The sequence below is a fragment of the Electrophorus electricus genome, chromosome 9 (genome assembly GCF_041902795.1).
Source record: "Electrophorus electricus isolate QZ-2024a chromosome 9, ASM4190279v1, whole genome shotgun sequence".
Taxonomy (NCBI): Eukaryota; Metazoa; Chordata; class Actinopteri; order Gymnotiformes; family Gymnotidae; genus Electrophorus; species Electrophorus electricus.
Window position 1 is genome coordinate 29659502 of NC_137505.1, and position 25585 is coordinate 29685086.

Sequence of the window (25585 nt, forward strand, 5' to 3'; positions counted from 1 at the left end):
AACAGTTTGTTGGAGCAGCCGAAGGAGTTGAGGTTGCAGAAGCAGAAGGAGCTGCAGGTTCTTCAGGAGATGCTGAATCACAAGCAGCAGGAGGAGACAGAGCTCCTGCAGAAACAGCAGGAGGAGGAGGAGCATAACAGGTCCATCAAGAGTAAGTACTATGGAAATGCAATAATACTAACATAACTAATAATGAATGTTAGCCTTTAGGCTCCAATAAAAGTGATACTAATATATGTATAGTACTATATATATTATATTTTATATATTCAGTAGTAATTATGTAGTATATACAATCTGTGTTATATCCAGCAGTAATGATACTTGCTCTGGCAGATATGAAAATGGCCTGTGAACAGGAGAAGAAATCTCTGGAGGAAGAACTTGAGAAGCTCAGACTGTCACTGCAGGTAGAGATCCCTTATAGTGTCAGTACACATCCACCAGTACCTCCACCTCTCACTTATAACGTGCCCACGTTTAAAGCAACCTTGCTGGGCATGACTGTGTGACCTCTTGGGCCAGGAAGTCTGTTTCTAGTTTTATTTAAACGGTCAAACTGCGTGAAGTGTGCCCAGGCCCAGAGGTACTTTGCTGGGCATGACTGTGTGACCTCTTGGGCCTGGAAGTCTGCTTGTAGTATGATTTTAAAGGGTCAAATGGTCTCCATTGTGTGTCCAGGTTTAAGGCTACTTTGCTGGGCATGTGATTTGGACCCATCGGGTACGGAAGCCTTTCCGTCACGTGCTCGTTTTCCACGCCTTCAGCGCAGGTAGCCTGCGAATTTAAAACCGACGTGCATTTTATTCTTTTCCCCTTTTATCCTTTCATATCTCTCCGCTACCTTGGAGAAGAGAGACGCACGCGGGTAAATAAAATGTAAATATCTGTAAATATCTGTATAATATGTAAATAAAAGGAAGAAGTGGTTGTGTAGTGTAGTCGTTTGATTATAAATAATCTCATAATAATTTTATCCACAAATTATTATACATTTATACATGTTTATCTCTCTCTGTGTGTGTGTGTGTGTGTGTGTGTGTGTGTGTGTGTGTGTGTGTGTGTGTGTGTGTTTGTCTGTGTCTGTGTGTGTGTGTGGTTCTGTGTCACTAGTGGGGCCTGTGGCCCGATTGGAGTGTTTGCGGTGTGAGAAGGAGGAGTTTGAGAACAGTTTGTTGGAGCAGCTGAAGGAGTTGAGGTTGCAGAAGCAGAAGGAGCTGCAGGTTCTTCAGGAGATGCTGAAACACAAGCAGCAGGAGGAGGAGGAGCATAACAGGTCCATCAAGAGTAAGTACTATGGAAATGCAATAATACTAACATAACTAATAATGAATGTTAGCCTTTAGGCTCCAATAAAAGTGATACTAATAAATGTATAGTACTATATATATTATATTTTATATATTCAGTAGTAATTATGTAGTATATACAATCTGTGTTATATCCAGCAGTAATGATACTTGCTCTGGCAGATATGAAAATAGCCTGTGAACAGGAGAAGAAATCTCTGGAGGAAGAACTTGAGAAGCTCAGACTGTCACTGCAGGTAGAGATCCCTTATAGTGTCAGTACACATCCACCAGTACCTCCACCTTTCACTTATAACGTCAGTACACATTCAGTACACATTCCCACCTTTCCATTGTACTGGCTGTATTGATGATTCGTGTGTGTGTTATACCAGCCCATAGAGGAGGACTTTATGAGTCTGAAAGTGGCGCTGGAGATGAAGAACCAGGAGATCAAAGATCAGCACGATCTTTTGGTCAAACTATATACTCTGTATATATACTATATACTCTGTATGTAGTACCTGGTTTAACACTATATCCTCTGTATATATACTATATACTGTTTATGTAGTACCTGGTTTAACACTATACCCTCAGCTTACTCTAGTCTGCAGATGTGAAGAAATTTAAACAGAATGTGTATCTGTGTATATGTGCGCACCTGTATGTGTCTGCTTGTAGTATGATTTTAAAGGGTCAAATGGTCTCCATTGTGTGTCCAGGTTTAAGGCTACTTTGCTGGGCATGTGATTTGGACCCATCGGGTACGGAAGCCTTTCCGTCACGTGCTCGTTTTCCACGCCTTCAGCGCAGGTAGCCTGCGAATTTAAAACGGACGTGCATTTTATTCTTTTCCCCTTTTATCCTTTCATATCTCTCCGCTACCTTGGAGAAGAGAGACGCACGCGGGTAAATAAAATGTAAATATCTCTAAATATCTGTATAATATGTAAATAAAAGGAAGATGTGGTTGTGTAGTGTAGTCGTTTGATTATAAATAATCTCATAATAATTTTATCCACAAATTCTTATACATTTATACATGTTTATCTCTCTCTTTGTGTGTGTGTGTGTGTGTGTGTGTGTGTGTGTGTGTCTGTGTGTGTGTGTGTGTGGTTCTGTGTCACTAGTGGGGCCTGTGGCCCGATTGGAGTGTTTGCGGTGTGAGAAGGAGGAGTTGGAGAACAGTTTGTTGGAGCAGCTGAAGGAGTTGAGGTTGCAGAAGCAGAAGGAGCTGCAGGTTCTTCAGGAGATGCTGAAACACAAGCAGCAGGAGGAGACAGAGCTCCTGCAGAAACAGCAGGAGGAGGAGGAGCATAACAGGTCCCTCAAGGGTAAGTACTATGGAAATGCAATAATACTAACATAACTAATAATGAATGTTAGCCTTTAGGCTCCAATAAAAGTGATACTAATATATGTATAGTACTATATATATTATATTTTGTATATTCAGTAGTAATTATGTAGTATATACAATCTGTGTTATATCCAGCAGTAATGATACTTGTTCTGGCAGATATGAAAATGGCCTGTGAACAGGAGAAGAAATCTCTGGAGGAAGAACTTGAGAAGCTCAGACTGTCACTGCAGGTAGAGATCCCTTATAGTGTCAGTACACATCCACCAGTAGCTCCACCTTTCACTTATAACGTCAGTACACATTCAGTACACATTCCCACCTTTCCATTGTACTGGCTGTAGTGATGATTCGTGTGTGTGTTATACCAGCCCATAGAGGAGGACATTATGAGTCTGAAAGTGGCGCTGGAGATGAAGAACCAGGAGATCAAAGATCACCACGATCTTTTGGTCAAACTATATACTCTGTATGTAGTACCTGGTTTAACATTATATCCTCTGTTTATATATTATATACTGTTTATGTAGTACCTGGTTTAACACTATACCCTCAGCTTACTCTAGTCTGCAGATGTGAAGAAATTAAACAGAATGTGCATCTGTGTATATGTGCGCACCTGTATGTGTCTGGTTGTAGTATTATTTAAAGGGTCAAACTGCATGAAGTGTGCCCAGGCCCAGAGCTACTTTGATGGGCATGATTCTGTGACCTCTTGGGCCTTGAAATGTGGTGCTTTGAATGATTTAAAGAGTGAAACGGTCTGAAGTGTGCCCACGTTTAAAGCATCCTTGCTGGGCATGACTGTGTGACCTCTTGGGCCAGGAAGTCTGTTTCTACTTTTATTTAAATGTTCAAACTGCGTGAAGTGTGCCCATGCCCAGAGCTACTTTGCTGGGCATGACTGTGTGACCTCTTGGGCCTGGAAGTCTGGTTGTAGTATGATTTTAAAGGGTCAAATGGTCTCCATTGTGTGTCCAGGTTTAAGGCTACTTTGCTGGGCATGTGATTTGGACCCATCGGGTACGGAAGCCTTTCCGTCACGTGCTCGTTTTCCACGCCTTCAGCGTAGGTAGCCTGCGAATTTAAAACCGACGTGCATTTTATTCTTTTCCCCTTTTATCCTTTCATATCTCTCCGCTACCTTGGAGAAGAGAGACGCACGCGGGTAAATAAAATGTAAATATCTCTAAATATCTGTATAATATGTAAATGAAAGGAAGATGTTGTTGTGTAGTGTAGTCGTTTGATTATAAATAATCTCATAATAATTTTATCCACAAATTCTTATACATTTATACATGTTTATCTCTCTCTGTGTGTGTGTGTGTGTGTGTGTGTGTCTGTGTGTGTGTGTGGTTCTGTGTCACTAGTGGGGCCTGTGGTCCGATTGGAGTGTTTGCGGTGTGAGAAGGAGGAGTTGGAGAACAGTTTGTTGGAGCAGCCGAAGGAGTTGAGGTTGCAGAAGCAGAAGGAGCTGCAGGTTCTTCAGGAGATGCTGAATCACAAGCAGCAGGAGGAGACAGAGCTCCTGCAGAAACAGCAGGAGGAGGAGGAGCATAACAGGTCCATCAAGAGTAAGTACTATGGAAATGCAATAATACTAACATAACTAATAATGAATGTTAGCCTTTAGGCTCCAATAAAAGTGATACTAATATATGTATAGTACTATATATATTATATTTTATATATTCAGTAGTAATTATGTAGTATATACAATCTGTGTTATATCCAGCAGTAATGATACTTGCTCTGGCAGATATGAAAATGGCCTGTGAACAGGAGAAGAAATCTCTGGAGGAAGAACTTGAGAAGCTCAGACTGTCACTGCAGGTAGAGATCCCTTATAGTGTCAGTACACATCCACCAGTACCTCCACCTCTCACTTATAACGTCAGTACACATTCAGTACACATTCCCACCTTTCCATTGTACTGGCTGTAGTGATGATTCGTGTGTGTGTTATACCAGCCCATAGAGGAGGACTTTATGAGTCTGAAAGTGGCGCTGGAGATGAAGAACCAGGAGATCAAAGATCAGCACGATCTTTTGGTCAAACTATATACTCTGTATGTATACTATATACTCTGTTTATGTAGTACCTGGTTTAACACTATACCCTCAGCTTACTCTAGTCTGCAGATGTGAAGAAATTAAACAGAATGTGTATCTGTGTATATGTGCGCACCTGTATGTGTCTGGTTGTAGTATTATTTAAAGGGTCAAACTGCGTGAAGTGTGCCCAGGCCCAGAGCTACTTTGATGGGCATGACTGTGTGACCTCTTGGGCCAGGAAGTCTGTTTCTAGTTTTATTTAAACGGTCAAACTGCGTGAAGTGTGCCCAGGCCCAGAGCTACTTTGCTGGGCATGACTGTGTGACCTCTTGGGCCTGGAAGTCTGGTTGTAGTATGATTTTAAAGGGTCAAATGGTCTCCATTGTGTGTCCAGGTTTAAGGCTACTTTGCTGGGCATGACTGTGTGACCTCTTGGGCCAGGAAGTCTGTTTCTAGTTTTATTTAAACGGTCAAACTGCGTGAAGTGTGTATAGGCCCAGAGTTACTTTTCTGGGCATGACTGTGTGACCTCTTGGGCCTGGAGGTCTGGTGTTTCCATTATATAAAAGGTGAAATGGCCTGAAGTGTACACAGGCCCAGAGCTACTTTGATGGGCATGATTCTGTGACCTCCTGGGCTTTGAGTTCTGTTTCTAGTTTTGGTTAAAGGGTCAAATTGCATGGTCTGCCCAGGCCCATAGCGACTTTGCTGGGCATGACTCTGTGACCTCTTCGGCTTGGAAGTCTGGTTGTAGTATTATTTAAAGGCACAAAGTACATGAAGTGTGCCCTGGCCCAGCACTACTTTGCTGTGCATGACTGTGTGACCTCTTGTGCCTGGAAGTCTGGTTGTAGTATTATTTAAAGGGTCAAACTGCATGAAGTGTGCCCAGGCCCAGAGCTACTTTGCTGGGCATGACTGTGTGACCTCTTGTGCCTGGAAGTCTGGTTGTAGTATTATTTAAAGGGTCAAACTGCATGAAGTGTGCCCAGGCCCAGAGCTACTTTGCTGGGCATGATTCTGTGACCTCTTGGGCCTTGAAATCTGGTGCTTTGAACGATTTAAAGAGTGAAACGGTCTGAAGTGTGCCCACGTTTAAAGCAACCTTGCTGGGCATGACTGTGTGACCTCTTGTGCCTGGAAGTCTGGTTGTAGTATTATTTAAAGGGTCAAACTGTGCCCTGTAAACCGCACTGTGCCCTTCTGCGAAGAGCAAAGATGGTAAGGAAATCTCACAATTAATATCGTGATATGTCATCAGCTTGGCAAACGTCACATCCGGGTCAACCCAACACCATCTCAGCCTGCAGATGGCGTAAGTTTACACGACGGATTCTTTTATTCTCTTCAACGACAAAACTCAGGTCTATACACCAAAAATATGGCTGATTAAAATGCACGTAAATTAAATTTTGAGTCAATAAAATGCATATGAATTGACGTTTTGACTGATAAGTAGTTTTATTTGACTCAAGTTTAATCAACTTATCTTTCAACTTTATCCATTTTTATTACTTGCCTTATTTATCGTTTATTTGAAGTTTGCGGGCGCAACGTTCTGATTGACATTTTTGCGTCGAGAGGCGGAAGTAACGAAAATTGCTTGGGTTAAACCATGGATTGATTAATTAATGAATGTTATTGGATAAACAAGGCAACTAAAACAGTTACTAATGTTAAGTGATAAAAGAGTCCGGTAACACAAACGGCTTGAGTTAAATGTTAAATGACGTGACACAAAGTTATTCCAATTATTTAATTATATACCACTGTAGTATTTAGTTCACATGCATTTGTTGTTTACACCCTCATAGAAACTCCCTTGGTCATGAATGATCAAACTTGATATTTGATTTTTAAAAATATATCAAATCAAGACTGTTTTAATCCTATCACTTACATTTTCAATTCACAAGCATTTTTTCATGACCAGTTTATATTTTCATGGATTTTTATCAGCTTCGATTTCATCATTTAGAATTTGCTAGTTCCTCCACTCATGTGCCTGAAATGTTACTAAATTAGTAGATTCATTCCTGTTTGAGGAATTCTGGCTTGTGTTTATTGTCTGTGGGCAGAAAGGCTTTCCTAGATGCCAACTGGCAAAATGTTCCAAGATTTCTAAGAAATTATTAAACTTCCCTGAAAAAAACACACACACAAAAAAACCAAATAAGTAAGCTGAGAGAACTAAAACGAAAGCTATAAATACAACTTGACAGTTTTCAGCAGCAGGCGAATTTGTACGGTTACTGAGCTGCTAGCTAGCTAGCGAGCTACCGGCTGCAAGGTTAACAGTGCAAAGTCAGTAGCTAGCTAGCTACAGTAGCTACTACTAGCTAGCTACTGACTTTGCACTGTTAAAAGTGCTTCCGGTAGCTAGCTAGCTACAGTAGCTACTACTAGCTAGCTACTGACTTTGCACTGTGAAAAGTGCTTCCGGTAGCTAGCTAGCTACAGTAGCTACTACTAGCTAGCTACTGACTTTGCACTGTTAAAAGTGCTTCCGGTAGCTAGCTAGCTAGCTAGGTAGCTTGGTAATGGCTTTGCACTGTTAACCGTGCAGCCGGTAACTAGCGGTATCTAGTGGTTTAAATGCTTGCGGTTTAAATGCTTGGTGGACATTTGATTGTATGGTTTACTGAGCTGATAGCTAGCTAGCTAGCTACGGTTACTGAGCTGAAAGCTAGCTAGCTACTTTACTGGGTATGATTCTGTGAGCTCCTGGGCTTGCAGGTCTGTTTCTAGTTTTGGTTAAAGGGTCAAACTGCGTGAAGTGTGCCCAGGCCCAGAGCTACTTTGCTGGGCATGACTGTGTGACCTCTTGGGCCTGGAAGTCTGGTTGTAGTATGATTTTAAAGGGTCAAATGGTCTCCATTGTGTGTCCAGGTTTAAGGCTACTTTGCTGGGCATGTGATTTGGACCCATCGGGTACGGAAGCCTGTCCGTTACGTGCTCGTTTTCCACGCCTTCAGCGCAGGTAGCCTGCGAATTTAAAACCGACGTGCATTTTATTCTTTTCCCCTTTTATCCTTTCATATCTCTCCGCTACCTTGGAGAAGAGAGACGCACACGGGTAAATATCTGTAAATATCTGTATAATATGTAAATAAAAGGAAGAAGTGGTTGTGTAGTGTAGTCGTTTGATTATAAATAATCTCATAATAATTTTATCCACAAATTCTTATACATTTATACATGTTTATCTCTGTGTGTGTGTGTGTGGGGTTCTGTGTCACTAGTGGGGCCTGTGGCCCGATTGGAGTGTTTTCGGAGTGAGAAGGAGGAGTTGGAGAACAGTTTGTTGGAGCAACTGAAGGAGTTGAGGTTGCAGAAGCAGAAGGAGCTGCAGGTTCTTCAGGAGATGCTGAAACACAAGCAGCAGGAGGAGACACAGAGCTCCTGCAGAAACAGCAGGAGGAGGAGGAGCATAACAGGTCCATCAAGAGTAAGTACTATGGAAATGCAATAATACTAACATAACTAATAATGAATGTTAGCCTTTAGGCTACAATAAAAGTGATACTAATATATGTATAGTACTATATATATTATATTTTATATATTCAGTAGTAATTATGTAGTATATACAATCTGTGTTATATCCAGGAGTAATGATACTTGCTCTGGCAGATATGAAAATGGCCTGTGAACAGGAGAAGAAATCTCTGGAGGAAGAACTTGAGAAGCTCAGACTGTCACTGCAGGTAGAGATCCCTTCTAGTGTCAGTACACATCCACCAGTACCTCCACCTTTCACTTATAAAGTCAGTACACATTCAGTACACATTCCCACCTTTCCATTGTACTGGCTGTAGTGATGATTCGTGTGTGTGGGTTATACCAGCCCATAGAGGAGGACATTATGAGTCTGAAAGTGGCGCTGGAGATGAAGAACCAGGAGATCAAAGATCAGCACGATCTTTTGGTCAAACTATATACTCTGTATGTATACTATATACTCTGTATGTAGTACCTGGTTTAACACTATATCCTCTGTATATATACTATATACTGTTTATGTAGCACCTGGTTTAACACTATACCCTCAGCTTACTCTAGTCTGCAGATGTGAAGAAATTAAACAGAATGTGTATCTGTGTATATGTGCCCACCTGTATGTGTCTGGTTGTAGTATTATTTAAAGGGTCAAACTGCGTGAAGTGTGCCCAGGCCCAGAGCTACTTTGCTGGGCATGACTGTGTGACCTCTTGGGCCTGGAAGTCTGGTTGTAGTATGATTTTAAAGGGTCAAATGGTCTCCATTGTGTGTCCAGGTTTAAGGCTACTTTGCTTGGCATGTGATTTGGACCCATCGGGTACGGAAGCCTTTCCGTCACGTGCTCGTTTTCCACGCCTTCAGCGCAGGTAGCCTGCGAATTTAAAACCGACGTGCATTTTATTCTTTTCCCCTTTTATCCCTTCATATCTCTCCGCTACCTTGGAGAAGAGAGACGCACGCGGGTAAATAAAATGTAAATATCTCTAAATATCTGTATAATATGTAAATAAAAGGAAGAAGTGGTTGTGTAGTGTAGTCGTTTCATTATAAATAATCTCATAATAATTTTATCCACAAATTCTTATACATTTATACATGTTTATCTCTCTCTTTGTGTGTGTGTGTGTGTGTGTGTGTGTGTGTGTGTGTGTGTGTCTGTGTGTGTGTGTGTGTGGTTCTGTGTCACTAGTGGGGCCTGTGGCCCGATTGGAGTGTTTGCGGTGTGAGAAGGAGGAGTTGGAGAACAGTTTGTTTGAGCAGCTGAAGGAGTTGAGGTTGCAGAAGCAGAAGGAGCTGCAGGTTCTTCAGGAGATGCTGAAACACAAGCAGCAGGAGGAGACAGAGCTCCTGCAGAAACAGCAGGAGGAGGAGGAGCATAACAGGTCCATCAAGAGTAAGTACTATGGAAATGCAATAATACTAACATAACTAATAATGAATGTTAGCCTTTAGGCTCCAATAAAAGTGACACTAATATATGTATAGTACTATATATATTATATTTTATATATTCAGCAGTAATTATGTAGTATATACAATCTGTGTTATATCCAGCAGTAATGATACTTGCTCTGGCAGATATGAAAATGGCCTGTGAACAGGAGAAGAAATCTCTGGAGGAAGAACTTGAGAAGCTCAAACTGTCACTGCAGGTAGAGATCCCTTATAGTGTCAGTACACATCCACCAGTACCACCACCTCTCACTTATAACGTCAGTACACATTCAGTACACATTCCCACCTTTCCATTGTACTGGCTGTAGTGATGATTCGTGTCTGTGTTATACCAGCCCATAGAGGAGGACATTATGAGTCTGAAAGTGGCGCTGGAGATGAAGAACCAGGAGATCAAAGATCAGCACGATCTTTTGGTCAAACTATATACTCTGTATGTATACTATATCGAACCCACGGTTTTCACGCTACGATTTTTTTAAATGTGGTGAGCTGCGGAGAAAAGACGCGGTCCGGACGTATTTGTGGCTTAATATCTCTTGTCTCCTTGGGAGTAGGAAGTCTGTTCATGGCTCTTTGGAAAGGGCTGCATCTCCCCTCTAATCGCCTTCGAGCTTCAAGCGGATTGGACCCACGGTTATCACGCTACGATTTTTTAAAGCCGCCAGGGACGGGCCGAAAGCTTGGCAGGTGGCGTTTGTTAGGGACAGTCATGGAGGTGATGCGCACCGAGTTGCACGCCATTTGGACTTGGCCAGACCTAGATGTGAGCGTTCAAAGTCAGCGCGTTTGTTTAAACTTTCTCCTCCAATTCGTTGCAACTGCTCAAGCGTTTCTCGCTCATCCGACTGGAGCGTAACGCTTTATATGTTAATATCTCTTGTCTCCTTGGGAGTAGGAAGTCTGTTCATGGCTCTTTGGAAAGGGCTGCATCTCCCCTGTAATCGCCTTCGAGCGGCACGCGGATCGAACCCACGGTTTTCACGCTATGATTTTTTTAAATGTGCTGCGCGGCGGAGGAAATGCGCGCGTCGGACGTCATTTCGGCTTAATATCTCTTGTCTCCTTGGGAGTAGAAAGTCTTTTCATGGCTCTTTGGAAAGGGCTGCATCTCCCCTGTAATCGCCTTTAAGCGGCACGCGGATCGAACCCACGGTTTTCACGCTACGATTTTTTTTAAATGTGTTGCGCGGCGGAGAAAATGCGCGCGTCGGACGTCATTGCGGCTTAATATCTCTTGTCTCCTTGGGAGTAGAAAGTCTTTTCATGGCTCTTTGGAAAGGTTTGCATCTCCCCTGTAATCGCCTTTAAGCGGCACGCGGATCGGACCCACCGTTCTTACGCTACGATTTTTTAAACGTGGTGCGCGTCGGAGAAAATGCGCGTAATATCTCTTGTCTCCTTGGGAGTAGAAAGTCTGTTCATGGCTCTTTGGAAAGGGCTGTATCTCCCCTGTAATCGCCTTCGAGCGGCACGCGCATCGGAACCATCGTTATCACGCTACGATTTTTTAATGCCGCCAGGGATAGGCCGAAAGCGTGGCAGGTGGCGTTCGTTAGGGACAGTCATGGAGGTGATGCACACCGAGTTGCACGCCATTTGGAGTTGGCCCGGCCTAGATGTGAGCGTTCAAAGTCAGCGCATTTGTTTAAACTTTCTCCTCCAATTCGTTGCAATTGTACAAGCGTTTCTCGTTCATCCGACTGGAGCGTAACGCTTTATATGTTAATATTTCTGGTCTCCTTGGGAGTAGAAAGTCTGTTCATGGCTCTTTTGAAAGGGATGCATCTCCCCTGTAATCGCCTTCGAGCGGCACGCGGATCGAACCCACGTTTTTCACGCTACGATTTTTTTTAAATGTGTTGCGCGGCGGAGAAAAGACGCGCGCCGGTCGTATTTGCGGCTTAATATCTCTTGTCTCATTGCGTGTAGAAAGTCTGTTCATGGCTCTTTGGAAAGGGCTGCATCTCCGCTGTAATCGCCTTCGAGCGGCACGCGGATCGAACCCACGGTTTTCACGCTATGATTTTTTTAAATGTGGTGCGCGGCGGAGAAAATGCGTGCGTCGGACGTCATTTCGGCTTAATATCTCTTGTCTCCTTGGGAGTAGAAAGTCTTTTCATGGCTCTTTGGAAAGGGCTGCATCTCCGCTGTAATCGCCTTCGAGCGGCACGCGGATCGAACCCACGGTTTTCACGCTATGATTTTTTTAAATGTGGTGCGCGTCGGAGAAAATGCGCGCGTCGGACGTCATTTCGGCTTAATATCTATTGTCTCCTTGGGAGTAGAAAGTCTTTTCATGGCTCTTTGGAAAGGTTTGCATCTCCCTTGTAATCGCCTTTAAGCGGCACGCGGATTGGACCCACCGTTCTTCCGATACGATTTTTTAAATGTGGTGCGCGGTGTAGAAAAGACTTGCGTAGGACGTATTTGCGGCTTAATATCTTTGGGCTCCTTGGGAGTAGGAAGTCTGTTCATGGCTCTTTTGAAAGGGATGCATCTCCCCTGTAATCGCCTTCGAGCGGCACGCGGATCGAACCCACGTTTTTCACGCTACGATTTTTTTTAAATGTGTTGCGCGGCGGAGAAAAGACGCGCGCCGGACGTATTTGCGGCTTAATATCTCTTGTCTCATTGGGAGTAGAAAGTCTGTTCATGGCTCTTTGGAAAGGTTTGCATCTTCCCTGTAATCGCCTTTAAGCGGCACGCGGATCGGACCCACCGTTCTTACGCTACGATTTTTTAAATGTGGTGCGCGGCGTAGAAAAGACGCGCGTAGGACGTATTTGCGGCTTAATATCTTTGGGCTCCTTGGGAGTAGGAAGTCTGTTCATGCCTCTTTGGAAAGGGCTCCATCTCCCCTGTAATCGCCTTCGAGCGGCACGCGGATCGAACCCACGGTTTTCACGCTATGATTTTTTTAAATGTGCTGCGCGGCGGAGAAAATGCGCGCGTCGGACGTCATTGCGGCTTAATATCTCTTGTCTCCTTGGGAGTAGAAAGTCTTTTCATGGTTCTTTGGAAAGGGCTGCATCTCCCCTGTAATCGCCTTCGCGCGGCACGCGGATCGGAACCATCGTTATCACGCTACGATTTTTTAATGCCCACAAGGACGGGCCGAAAGCTTGGCAGGTGGCGTTCGTTAGGAAAAGTCATGGACGTGATGCGGACCGAGTTGCAGGCCATTTGGACCTGGCCCGGCCTAGATGTGAGCCTTCAAAGTCAGCGCGTTTGTTTAAACTTTCTCCTCCAATTCGTTGCAATTGTACAAGCGTTTCTCGCTCATCCGACTGGAGCGTAACGCTTTATCTGTTAATATCTCTGGTCTCCTTGGGAGTAGAAAGTTTGTTCATGGCTCTTTGGAAAGGGATGCATCTCCCCTGTAATCGCCTTTAAGCGGCACGCGGATCGGACCCACCGTTCTCACGCTACGATTTTTTAAACGTGGTGCGCGTCGGAGAAAATGCGCGTAATATCTCTTGTCTCCTTGGGAGTAGAAAGTCTGTTCATGGCTCTTTGGAAAGGGCTGTATCTCCCCTGTAATCGCCTTCGAGCGGCACGCGGATCGAACCCACGTTTTTCACGCTACGATTTTTTTTAAATGTGTTGCGCGGCGGAGAAAAGACACGCGCCGGACGTATTTGCGGCTTAATATCTCTTGTCTCATTGGGTGTAGAAAGTCTGTTCATGGCTCTTTGGAAAGGTTTGCATCTCCCTTGTAATCGCCTTTAAGCGGCACGCGGATTGGACCCACCGTTCTTCCGATACGATTTTTTAAATGTGGTGCGCGGCGTAGAAAAGACGCGCGTAGGACGTCATTTCGGCTTAATATCTCTTGTCTCCTTGGGAGTAGAAAGTCTTTTCATGGCTCTTTGGAAAGGGCTGCATCTCCCCTGTAATCGCGTTTAAGCGGCACGCGGATCGAACCCACGGTTTTCACGTTACGATTTTTTATAAATGTGTTGCGCGGCGGAGAATAGACGCGCGCCGGACGTATTTGCGGCTTGATATCTCTTGTCTCATTGGGAGTAGAAAGTCTGTTCATGGCTCTTTGGAAAGGGCTGCATCTCCCCTGTAATCGCCTTCGAGCGGCACGCGGATCGAACCCACGGTTTTCACGCTATGATATTTTTAAATGTGTTGCGCGTCGGAGAAAATGCGCGCGTCGGACGTCATTGCGGCTTAATATCTCTTGTCTCCTTGGGAGTAGAAAGTCTTTTCATGGCTCTTTGGAAAGGTTTGCATCTCCCCTGTAATCGCCTTTAAGCGGCACGCGGATCGGACCCACCGTTCTTACGCTACGATTTTTTAAATGTGGTGCGCGGCGTAGAAAAGACGCGCGTAGGACGTATTTGCGGCTTAATATCTTTGGGCTCCTTGGGAGTAGGAAGTCTGTTCATGCCTCTTTGGAAAGGGCTCCATCTCCCCTGTAATCGCCTTCGAGCGGCACGCGGATCGAACCCACGGTTTTCACGCTATGATTTTTTTAAATGTGCTGCGCGGCGGAGAAAATGCGCGCGTCGGACGTCATTGCAGCTTAATATCTCTTGTCTCCTTGGGAGTAGAAAGTCTTTTCATGGTTCTTTGGAAAGGGTTGCATCTCCCCTGTAATCGCCTTTAAGCGGCACGCGGATCGGACCCACCGTTCTCACGCTACGATTTTTTAAACGTGGTGCGCGTCGGAGAAAATGCGCGTAATATCTCTTGTCTCCTTGGGAGTAGAAAGTCTGTTCATGGCTCTTTGGAAAGGGCTGTATCTCCCCTGTAATCGCCTTCGAGCGGCACGCGCATCGGAACCATCGTTATCACGCTACGATTTTTTAATGCCGCCAGGGATAGGCCGAAAGCGTGGCAGGTGGCGTTCGTTAGGGACAGTCATGGAGGTGATGCACACCGAGTTGCACGCCATTTGGAGTTGGCCCGGCCTAGATGTGAGCGTTCAAAGTCAGCGCGTTTGTTTAAACTTTCTCCTCCAATTCGTTGCAGTTGTACAAGCGTTTCTCGTTCATCCGACTGGAGCGTAACGCTTTATATGTTAATATTTCTGGTCTCCTTGGGAGTAGAAAGTCTGTTCATGGCTCTTTTGAAAGGGATGCATCTCCCCTGTAATCGCCTTCGAGCGGCACGCGGATCGAACCCACGGTTTTCACGCTATGATTTTTTTAAATGTGGTGCGCGGCGGAGGAAATGCGCGCGTCGGACGTCATTTCGGCTTAATATCTCTTGTCTCCTTGGGAGTAGAAAGTCTTTTCATGGCTCTTTGGAAAGGGCTGCATCTCCGCTGTAATCGCCTTCGAGCGGCACGCGGATCGAACCCACGGTTTTCACGCTATGATTTTTTTTAAATGTGGTGCGCGGCGGAGAAAATGCGCGCGTCGGACGTCATTTCGGCTTAATATCTCTTGTCTCCTTGGGATTAGAAAGTCTTTTCATGGCTCTTTGGAAAGGGCTGCATCTCCGCTGTAATCGCCTTCGAGCGGCACGCGGATCGAACCCACGGTTTTCACGCTATGATTTTTTTTAAATGTGGTGCGCGGCGGAGAAAATGCGCGCGTCGGACGTCATTTCGGCTTAATATCTATTGTCTCCTTGGGAGTAGAAAGTCTTTTCATGGCTCTTTGGAAAGGGCTGCATCTCCCTTGTAATCGCCTTTAAGCGGCACGCGGATCGAACCCACGGTTTTCACGCTACGATTTTTTTTAAATGTGTTGCGCGGCGGAGAATAGACGCGCGCCGGACGTATTTGCGGCTTGATATCTCTTGTCTCATTGGGAGTAGAAAGTCTGTTCATGGCTCTTTGGAAAGGGCTGCATCTCCCCTGTAATCGCCTTCGAGCGGCACGCGGATCGAACCCACGGTTTTCACGCTATGATTTTTTTAAATGTGGTGCGCGGCGGAGGAAATGCGCACGTCGGACGTCATTTCGGCTTAATATCTCTTGTCTCCTTGGGAGTAGAAAGTCTTTTCATGGCTCTTTGGAAAGGGCTGCATCTCCGCTGTAATCGCCTTCGAGCGGCACGCGGATCGAACCCACGGTTTTCACGCTATGATTTTTTTAAATGTGGTGCGCGTCGGAGAAAATGCGCGCGTCGGACGTCATTTCGGCTTAATATCTATTGTCTCCTTGGGAGTAGAAAGTCTTTTCATGGCTCTTTGGAAAGGTTTGCATCTCCCTTGTAATCGCCTTTAAGCGGCACGCGGATTGGACCCACCGTTCTTCCGATACGATTTTTTAAATGTGCTGCGCGGTGTAGAAAAGACTTGCGTAGGACGTATTTGCAGCTTAATATCTTTGGGCTCCTTGGGAGTAGGAAGTCTGTTCATGGCTCTTTTGAAAGGGATGCATCTCCCCTGTAATCGCCTTCGAGCGGCACGCGGATCGAACCCACGTTTTTCACGCTACGATTTTTTTTAAATGTGTTGCGCGGCGGAGAAAAGACGCGCGCCGGACGTATTTGCGGCTTAATATCTCTTGTCTCATTGGGAGTAGAAAGTCTGTTCATGGCTCTTTGGAAAGGTTTGCATCTTCCCTGTAATCGCCTTTAAGCGGCACGCGGATCGGACCCACCGTTCTTACGCTACGATTTTTTAAATGTGGTGCGCGGCGTAGAAAAGACGCGCGTAGGACGTATTTGCGGCTTAATATCTTTGGGCTCCTTGGGAGTAGGAAGTCTGTTCATGCCTCTTTGGAAAGGGCTCCATCTCCCCTGTAATCGCCTTCGAGCGGCACGCGGATCGAACCCATGGTTTTCACGCTATGATTTTTTTAAATGTGCTGCGCGGCGGATAAAATGCGCGCGTCGGACGTCATTGCGGCTTAATATCTCTTGTCTCCTTGGGAGTAGAAAGTCTTTTCATGGTTCTTTGGAAAGGGCTGCATCTCCCCTGTAATCGCCTTCGCGCGGCACGCGGATCGGAACCATCGTTATCACGCTACGATTTTTTAATGCCGACAAGGACGGGCCGAAAGCTTGGCAGGTGGCGTTCGTTAGGAAAAGTCATGGACGTGATGCGGACCGAGTTGCAGGCCATTTGGACCTGGCCCGGCCTAGATGTGAGCCTTCAAAGTCAGCGCGTTTGTTTAAACTTTCTCCTCCAATTCGTTGCAATTGTACAAGCGTTTCTCGCTCATCCGACTGGAGCGTAACGCTTTATCTGTTAATATCTCTGGTCTCCTTGGGAGTAGAAAGTTTGTTCATGGCTCTTTGGAAAGGGATGCATCTCCCCTGTAATCGCCTTTAAGCGGCACGCGGATCGGACCCACCGTTCTCACGCTACGATTTTTTAAACGTGGTGCGCGTCGGAGAAAATGCGCGTAATATCTCTTGTCTCCTTGGGAGTAGAAAGTCTGTTCATGGCTCTTTGGAAAGGGCTGTATCTCCCCTGTAATCGCCTTCGAGCGGCACGCGGATCGAACCCACGTTTTTCACGCTACGATTTTTTTTAAATGTGTTGCGCGGCGGAGAAAAGACACGCGCCGGACGTATTTGCGGCTTAATATCTCTTGTCTCATTGGGTGTAGAAAGTCTGTTCATGGCTCTTTGGAAAGGTTTGCATCTCCCTTGTAATCGCCTTTAAGCGGCACGCGGATTGGACCCACCGTTCTTCCGATACGATTTTTTAAATGTGGTGCGCGGCGTAGAAAAGACGCGCGTAGGACGTCATTTCGGCTTAATATCTCTTGTCTCCTTGGGAGTAGAAAGTCTTTTCATGGCTCTTTGGAAAGGGCTGCATCTCCCCTGTAATCGCGTTTAAGCGGCACGCGGATCGAACCCACGGTTTTCACGTTACGATTTTTTTTAAATGTGTTGCGCGGCGGAGAATAGACGCGCGCCGGACGTATTTGCGGCTTGATATCTCTTGTCTCATTGGGAGTAGAAAGTCTGTTCATGGCTCTTTGGAAAGGGCTGCATCTCCCCTGTAATCGCCTTCGAGCGGCACGCGGATCGAACCCACCGTTCTTACGCTACGATTTTTTAAATGTGGTGCGCGGCGTAGAAAAGACGCGCGTAGGACGTATTTGCGGCTTAATATCTTTGGGCTCCTTGGGAGTAGGAAGTCTGTTCATGCCTCTTTGGAAAGGGCTCCATCTCCCCTGTAATCGCCTTCGAGCGGCACGCGGATCGAACCCACGGTTTTCACGCTATGATTTTTTTAAATGTGCTGCGCGGCGGAGAAAATGCGCGCGTCGGACGTCATTGCAGCTTAATATCTCTTGTCTCCTTGGGAGTAGAAAGTCTTTTCATGGTTCTTTGGAAAGGGTTGCATCTCCCCTGTAATCGCCTTTAAGCGGCACGCGGATCGGACCCACCGTTCTCACGCTACGATTTTTTAAACGTGGTGCGCGTCGGAGAAAATGCGCGTAATATCTCTTGTCTCCTTGGGAGTAGAAAGTCTGTTCATGGCTCTTTTGAAAGGGATGCATCTCCCCTGTAATCGCCTTCGAGCGGCACGCGGATCGAACCCACGTTTTTCACGCTACGATTTTTTTTAAATGTGTTGCGCGGCGGAGAAAAGACGCGCGCCGGACGTATTTGCGGCTTAATATCTCTTGTCTCATTGGGTGTAGAAAGTCTGTTCATGGCTCTTTGGAAAGGTTTGCATCTCCCTTGTAATCGCCTTTAAGCGGCACGCGGATTGGACCCACCGTTCTTCCGATACGATTTTTTAAATGTGGTGCGCGGCGTAGAAAAGACGCGCGTAGGACGTCATTTCGGCTTAATATCTCTTGTCTCCTTGGGAGTAGAAAGTCTTTTCATGGCTCTTTGGAAAGGGCTGCATCTCCCCTGTAATCGCGTTTAAGCGGCACGCGGATCGAACCCACGGTTTTCACGTTACGATTTTTTTTAAATGTGTTGCGCGGCGGAGAATAGACGCGCGCCGGACGTATTTGCGGCTTGATATCTCTTGTCTCATTGGGAGTAGAAAGTCTGTTCATGGCTCTTTGGAAAGGGCTGCATCTCCCCTGTAATCGCCTTCGAGCGGCACGCGGATCGAACCCACGGTTTTCACGCTATGATATTTTTAAATGTGTTGCGCGTCGGAGAAAATGCGCGCGTCGGACGTCATTGCGGCTTAATATCTCTTGTCTCCTTGGGAGTAGAAAGTCTTTTCATGGCTCTTTGGAAAGGTTTGCATCTCCCCTGTAATCGCCTTTAAGCGGCACGCGGATCGGACCCACCGTTCTTACGCTACGATTTTTTAAATGTGGTGCGCGGCGTAGAAAAGACGCGCGTAGGACGTATTTGCGGCTTAATATCTTTGGGCTCCTTGGGAGTAGGAAGTCTGTTCATGCCTCTTTGGAAAGGGCTCCATCTCCCCTGTAATCGCCTTCGAGCGGCACGCGGATCGAACCCACGGTTTAAACGCTATGATTTTTTTAAATGTGCTGCGCGGCGGAGAAAATGCGCGCGTCGGACGTCATTGCAGCTTAATATCTCTTGTCTCCTTGGGAGTAGAAAGTCTTTTCATGGTTCTTTGGAAAGGGTTGCATCTCCCCTGTAATCGCCTTTAAGCGGCACGCGGATCGGACCCACCGTTCTCACGCTACGATTTTTTAAACGTGGTGCGCGTCGGAGAAAATGCGCGTAATATCTCTTGTCTCCTTGGGAGTAGAAAGTCTGTTCATGGCTCTTTTGAAAGGGATGCATCTCCCCTGTAATCGCCTTCGAGCGGCACGCGGATCGAACCCACGTTTTTCACGCTACGATTTTTTTTAAATGTGTTGCGCGGCGGAGAAAAGACGCGCGCCGGACGTATTTGCGGCTTAATATCTCTTGTCTCATTGGGTGTAGAAAGTCTGTTCATGGCTCTTTGGAAAGGGCTGCATCTCCCCTGTAATCGCCTTCGAGCGGCACGCGGATCGAACCCACGGTTTTCACCCTATGATTTTTTTAAATGTGGTGCGCGGCGGAGGAAATGCGCACGTCGGACGTCATTTCGGCTTAATATCTCTTGTCTCCTTGGGAGTAGAAAGTCTTTTCATGGCTCTTTGGAAAGGGCTGCATCTCCGCTGTAATCGCCTTCGAGCGGCACGCGGATCGAACCCACGGTTTTCACGCTATGATTTTTTTAAATGTGGTGCGCGGCGGAGAAAATGCGCGCGTCGGACGTCATTTCGGCTTAATATCTATTGTCTCCTTGGGAGTAGAAAGTCTTTTCATGGCTCTTTGGAAAGGTTTGCATCTCCCTTGTAATCGCCTTTAAGCGGCACGCGGATTGGACCCACCGTTCTTCCGATACGATTTTTTAAATGTGGTGCGCGGCGTAGAAAAGACGCGCGTAGGACGTCATTGCGGCTTAATATCTCTTGTCTCCTTGGGAGTAGAAAGTCTGTTCATGGCTCTTTGGAAAGGGCTGTATCTCCCCTGTAATCGCCTTCGAGCGGCACGCGGATCGAACCCACGTTTTTCACGCTACGATTTTTTTTAAATGTGTTGCGCGGCGGAGAAAAGACGCGCGCCGGACGTATTTGCGGCTTAATATCTCTTGTCTCATTGGGTGTAGAAAGTCTGTTCATGGCTCTTTGGAAAGGTTTGCATCTCCCTTGTAATCGCCTTTAAGCGGCACGCGGATTGGACCCACCGTTCTTCCGATACGATTTTTTAAATGTGGTGCGCGGCGTAGAAAAGACGCGCGTAGGACGTCATTTCGGCTTAATATCTCTTGTCTCCTTGGGAGTAGAAAGTCTTTTCATGGCTCTTTGGAAAGGGCTGCATCTCCCCTGTAATCGCCTTTAAGCGGCACGCGGATCGAACCCACGGTTTTCACGTTACGATTTTTTTTAAATGTGTTGCGCGGCGGAGAATAGACGCGCGCCGGACGTATTTGCGGCTTGATATCTCTTGTCTCATTGGGTGTAGAAAGTCTGTTCATGGCTCTTTGGAAAGGGCTGCATCTCCCCTGTAATCGCCTTCGAGCGGCACGCGGATCGAACCCACGGTTTTCACGCTATGATTTTTTTAAATGTGTTGCGCGTCGGAGAAAATGCGCGCGTCGGACGTCATTGCGGCTTAATATCTCTTGTCTCCTTGGGAGTAGAAAGTCTTTTCATGGCTCTTTGGAAAGGTTTGCATCTCCCCTGTAATCGCCTTTAAGCGGCACGCGGATCGGACCCACCGTTCTTACGCTACGATTTTTTAAATGTGGTGCGCGGCGTAGAAAAGACGCGCGTAGGACGTATTTGCGGCTTAATATCTTTGGGCTCCTTGGGAGTAGGAAGTCTGTTCATGCCTCTTTGGAAAGGGCTCCATCTCCCCTGTAATCGCCTTCGAGCGGCACGCGGATCGAACCCACGGTTTTCACGCTATGATTTTTTTAAATGTGCTGCGCGGCGGAGAAAATGCGCGCGTCGGACGTCATTGCGGCTTAATATCTCTTGTCTCCTTGGGAGTAGAAAGTCTTTTCATGGTTCTTTGGAAAGGGCTGCATCTCCCCTGTAATCGCCTTCGCGCGGCACGCGGATCGGAACCATCGTTATCACGCTACGATTTTTTAATGCCGACAGGGACGGGCCGAAAGCTTGGCAGGTGGCGTTCGTTAGGAAAAGTCATGGACGTGATGCGGACCGAGTTGCAGGCCATTTGGACCTGGCCCGGCCTAGATGTGAGCCTTCAAAGTCAGCGCGTTTGTTTAAACTTTCTCCTCCAATTCGTTGCAATTGTACAAGCGTTTCTCGCTCATCCGACTGGAGCGTAACGCTTTATCTGTTAATATCTCTGGTCTCCTTGGGAGTAGAAAGTCTGTTCATGGCTCTTTGGAAAGGGATGCATCTCCCCTGTAATCGCCTTTAAGCGGCACGCGGATCGGACCCACCGTTCTCACGCTACGATTTTTTAAACGTGGTGCGCGTCGGAGAAAATGCGCGTAATATCTCTTGTCTCCTTGGGAGTAGAAAGTCTGTTCATGGCTCTTTGGAAAGGGCTGTATCTCCCCTGTAATCGCCTTCGAGCGGCACGCGCATCGGAACCATCGTTATCACGCTACGATTTTTTAATGCCGCCAGGGACGGGCCGAAAGCGTGGCAGGTGGCGTTCGTTAGGGACAGTCATGGAGGTGATGCGCACCGAGTTGCACGCCATTTGGAGTTGGCCCGGCCTAGATGTGAGCGTTCAAAGTCAGCGCGTTTGTTTAAACTTTCTCCTCCAATTCGTTGCAATTGTACAAGCGTTTCTCGTTCATCCGACTGGAGCGTAACGCTTTATATGTTAATATTTCTGGTCTCCTTGGGAGTAGAAAGTCCGTTCATGGCTCTTTTGAAAGGGATGCATCTCCCCTGTAATCGCCTTCGAGCGGCACGCGGATCGAACCCACGTTTTTCACGCTACGATTTTTTTTAAATGTGTTGCGCGGCAGAGAAAAGACGCGCGCCGGACGTATTTGCGGCTTAATATCTTTTGTCTCATTGGGTGTAGAAAGTCTGTTCATGGCTCTTTGGAAAGGGCTGCATCTCCCCTGTAATCGCCTTCGAGCGGCACGCGGATCGAACCCACGGTTTTCAAGCTATGATTTTTTTAAATGTGGTGCGAGGCGGAGGAAATGCGCGCGTCGGACGTCATTTCGGCTTAATATCTCTTGTCTCCTTGGGAGTAGAAAGTCTTTTCATGGCTCTTTGGAAAGGGCTGCATCTCCGCTGTAATCGCCTTCGAGCGGCACGCGGATCGAACCCACGGTTTTCACGCTATGATTTTTTTAAATGTGGTGAGCGGCGGAGAAAATGCGCGCGTCGGACGTCATTTCGGCTTAATATCTATTGTCTCCTTGGGAGTAGAAAGTCTTTTCATGGTTCTTTGGAAAGGGCTGCATCTCCCCTGTAATCGCCTTCGCGCGGCACGCGGATCGGAACCATCCTTATCACGCTACGATTTTTTAATGCCGACAGGGACGGGCCGAAAGCTTGGCAGGTGGCGTTCGTTAGGAAAAGTCATGGACGTGATGCGGACCGAGTTGCAGGCCATTTGGACCTGGCCCGGCCTAGATGTGAGCCTTCAAAGTCAGCGCGTTTGTTTAAACTTTCTCCTCCAATTCGTTGCAATTGTACAAGCGTTTCTCGCTCATCCGACTGGAGCGTAACGCTTTATCTGTTAATATCTCTGGTCTCCTTGGGAGTAGAAAGTCTGTTCATGGCTCTTTGGAAAGGGATGCATCTCCCCTGTAATCGCCTTTAAGCGGCACGCGGATCGGACCCACCGTTCTCACGCTACGATTTTTTAAACGTGGTGCGCGTCGGAGAAAATGCGCGTAATATCTCTTGTCTCCTTGGGAGTAGAAAGTCTGTTCATGGCTCTTTGTAAAGGGCTGTATCTCCCCTGTAATCGCCTTCGAGCGGCACGCGCATCGGAACCATCGTTATCACGCTACGATTTTTTAATGCCGCCAGGGACGGGCCGAAAGCGTGGCAGGTGGCGTTCGTTAGGGACAGTCATGGAGGTGATGCGCACCGAGTTGCACGCCATTTGGAGTTGGCCCGGCCTAGATGTGAGCGTTCAAAGTCAGCGCGTTTGTTTAAACTTTCTCCTCCAATTCGTTGCAATTGTACAAGCGTTTCTCGTTCATCCGACTGGAGCGTAACGCTTTATATGTTAATATTTCTGGTCTCCTTGGGAGTAGAAAGTCTGTTCATGGCTCTTTTGAAAGGGATGCATCTCCCCTGTAATCGCCTTCGAGCGGCACGCGGATCGAACCCACGTTTTTCACGCTACGATTTTTTTTAAATGTGTTGCGCGGCAGAGAAAAGACGCGCGCCGGACGTATTTGCGGCTTAATATCTCTTGTCTCATTGGGTGTAGAAAGTCTGTTCATGGCTCTTTGGAAAGGGCTGCATCTCCCCTGTAATCGCCTTCGAGCGGCACGCGGATCGAACCCACGGTTTTCAAGCTATGATTTTTTTAAATGTGGTGCGCGGCGGAGGAAATGCGCGCGTCGGACGTCATTTCGGCTTAATATCTCTTGTCTCCTTGGGAGTAGAAAGTCTTTTCATGGCTCTTTGGAAACGGCTGCATCTCCGCTGTAATCGCCTTCGAGCGGCACGCGGATCGAACCCACGGTTTTCACGCTATGATTTTTTTAAATGTGGTGAGCGGCGGAGAAAATGCGCGCGTCGGACGTCATTTCGGCTTAATATCTATTGTCTCCTTGGGAGTAGAAAGTCTTTTCATGGCTCTTTGGAAAGGTTTGCATCTCCCTTGTAATCGCCTTTAAGCGGCACGCGGATTGGACCCACCGTTCTTCCGATACGATTTTTTAAATGTGGTGCGCGGCGTAGAAAAGACGCGCGTAGGACGTATTTGCGGCTTAATATCTTTGGGCTCCTTGGGAGTAGGAAGTCTGTTCATGCCTCTTTGGAAAGGGCTGCATCTCCCCTGTAATCGCCTTCGAGCGGCACGCGGATCGAACCCACGGTTTTCACGCTATGATTTTTTTAAATGTGGTGCGCGGCGGAGGAAATGCGCGCGTCGGACGTCATTTCGGCTTAATATCTCTTGTCTCCTTGGGAGTAGAAAGTCTTTTCATGGCTCTTTGGAAAGGGCTGCATCTCCGCTGTAATCGCCTTCGAGCGGCACGCGGATCGAACCCACGGTTTTCACGCTATGATTTTTTTAAATGTGGTGCGCGGCGGAGAAAATGCGCGCGTCGGACGTCATTTCGGCTTAATATCTATTGTCTCCTTGGGAGTAGAAAGTCTTTTCATGGCTCTTTGGAAAGGTTTGCATCTCCCTTGTAATCGCCTTTAAGCGGCACGCGGATTGGACCCACCGATCTTCCGATACGATTTTTTAAATGTGGTGCGCGGCGTAGAAAAGACGCGCGTAGGACGTATTTGCGGCTTAATATCTTTGGGCTCCTTGGGAGTAGGAAGTCTGTTCATGCCTCTTTGGAAAGGGCTGCATCTCCTCTGTAATCGCCTTCGAGCGGCACGCGGATCGAACCCACGGTTTTCACGCTATGATTTTTTTAAATGTGGTGCGCGGCGGAGGAAATGCGCGCGTCGGACGTCATTTCGGCTTAATATCTCTTGTCTCCTTGGGAGTAGAAAGTCTTTTCATGGCTCTTTGGAAAGGGCTGCATCTCCCCTGTAATCGCCTTTAAGCAGCACGCGGATCGGACCCACCGTTCTCACGCTACGATTTTTTAAACGTGGTGCGCGTCGGAGAAAATGCGCGTAATATCTCTTGTCTCCTTGGGAGTAGAAAGTCTGTTCATGGCTCTTTGGAAAGGGCTGTATCTCCCCTGTAATCGCCTTTGAGCGGCACGCGCATCGGAACCATCGTTATCACGCTACGATTTTTTAATGCCGCCAGGGATAGGCCGAAAGCGTGGCAGGTGGCGTTCGTTAGGGACAGTCATGGAGGTGATGCACACCGAGTTGCACGCCATTTGGAGTTGGCCCGGCCTAGATGTGAGCGTTCAAAGTCAGCGCGTTTGTTTAAACTTTCTCCTCCAATTCGTTGCAATTGTACAAGCGTTTCTCGTTCATCCGACTGGAGCGTAACGCTTTATATGTTAATATTTCTGGTCTCCTTGGGAGTAGAAAGTCTGTTCATGGCTCTTTTGAAAGGGATGCATCTCCCCTGTAATCGCCTTCGAGCGGCACGCGGATCGAACCCACGTTTTTCACGCTACGATTTTTTTTAAATGTGTTGCGCGGCAGAGAAAAGACGCGCGCCGGACGTATTTGCGGCTTAATATCTCTTGTCTCATTGGGTGTAGAAAGTCTGTTCATGGCTCTTTGGAAAGGGCTGCATCTCCCCTGTAATCGCCTTCGAGCGGCACGCGGATCGAACCCACGGTTTTCAAGCTATGATTTTTTTAAATGTGGTGCGCGGCGGAGGAAATGCGCGCGTCGGACGTCATTTCGGCTTAATATCTCTTGTCTCCTTGGGAGTAGAAAGTCTTTTCATGGCTCTTTGGAAACGGCTGC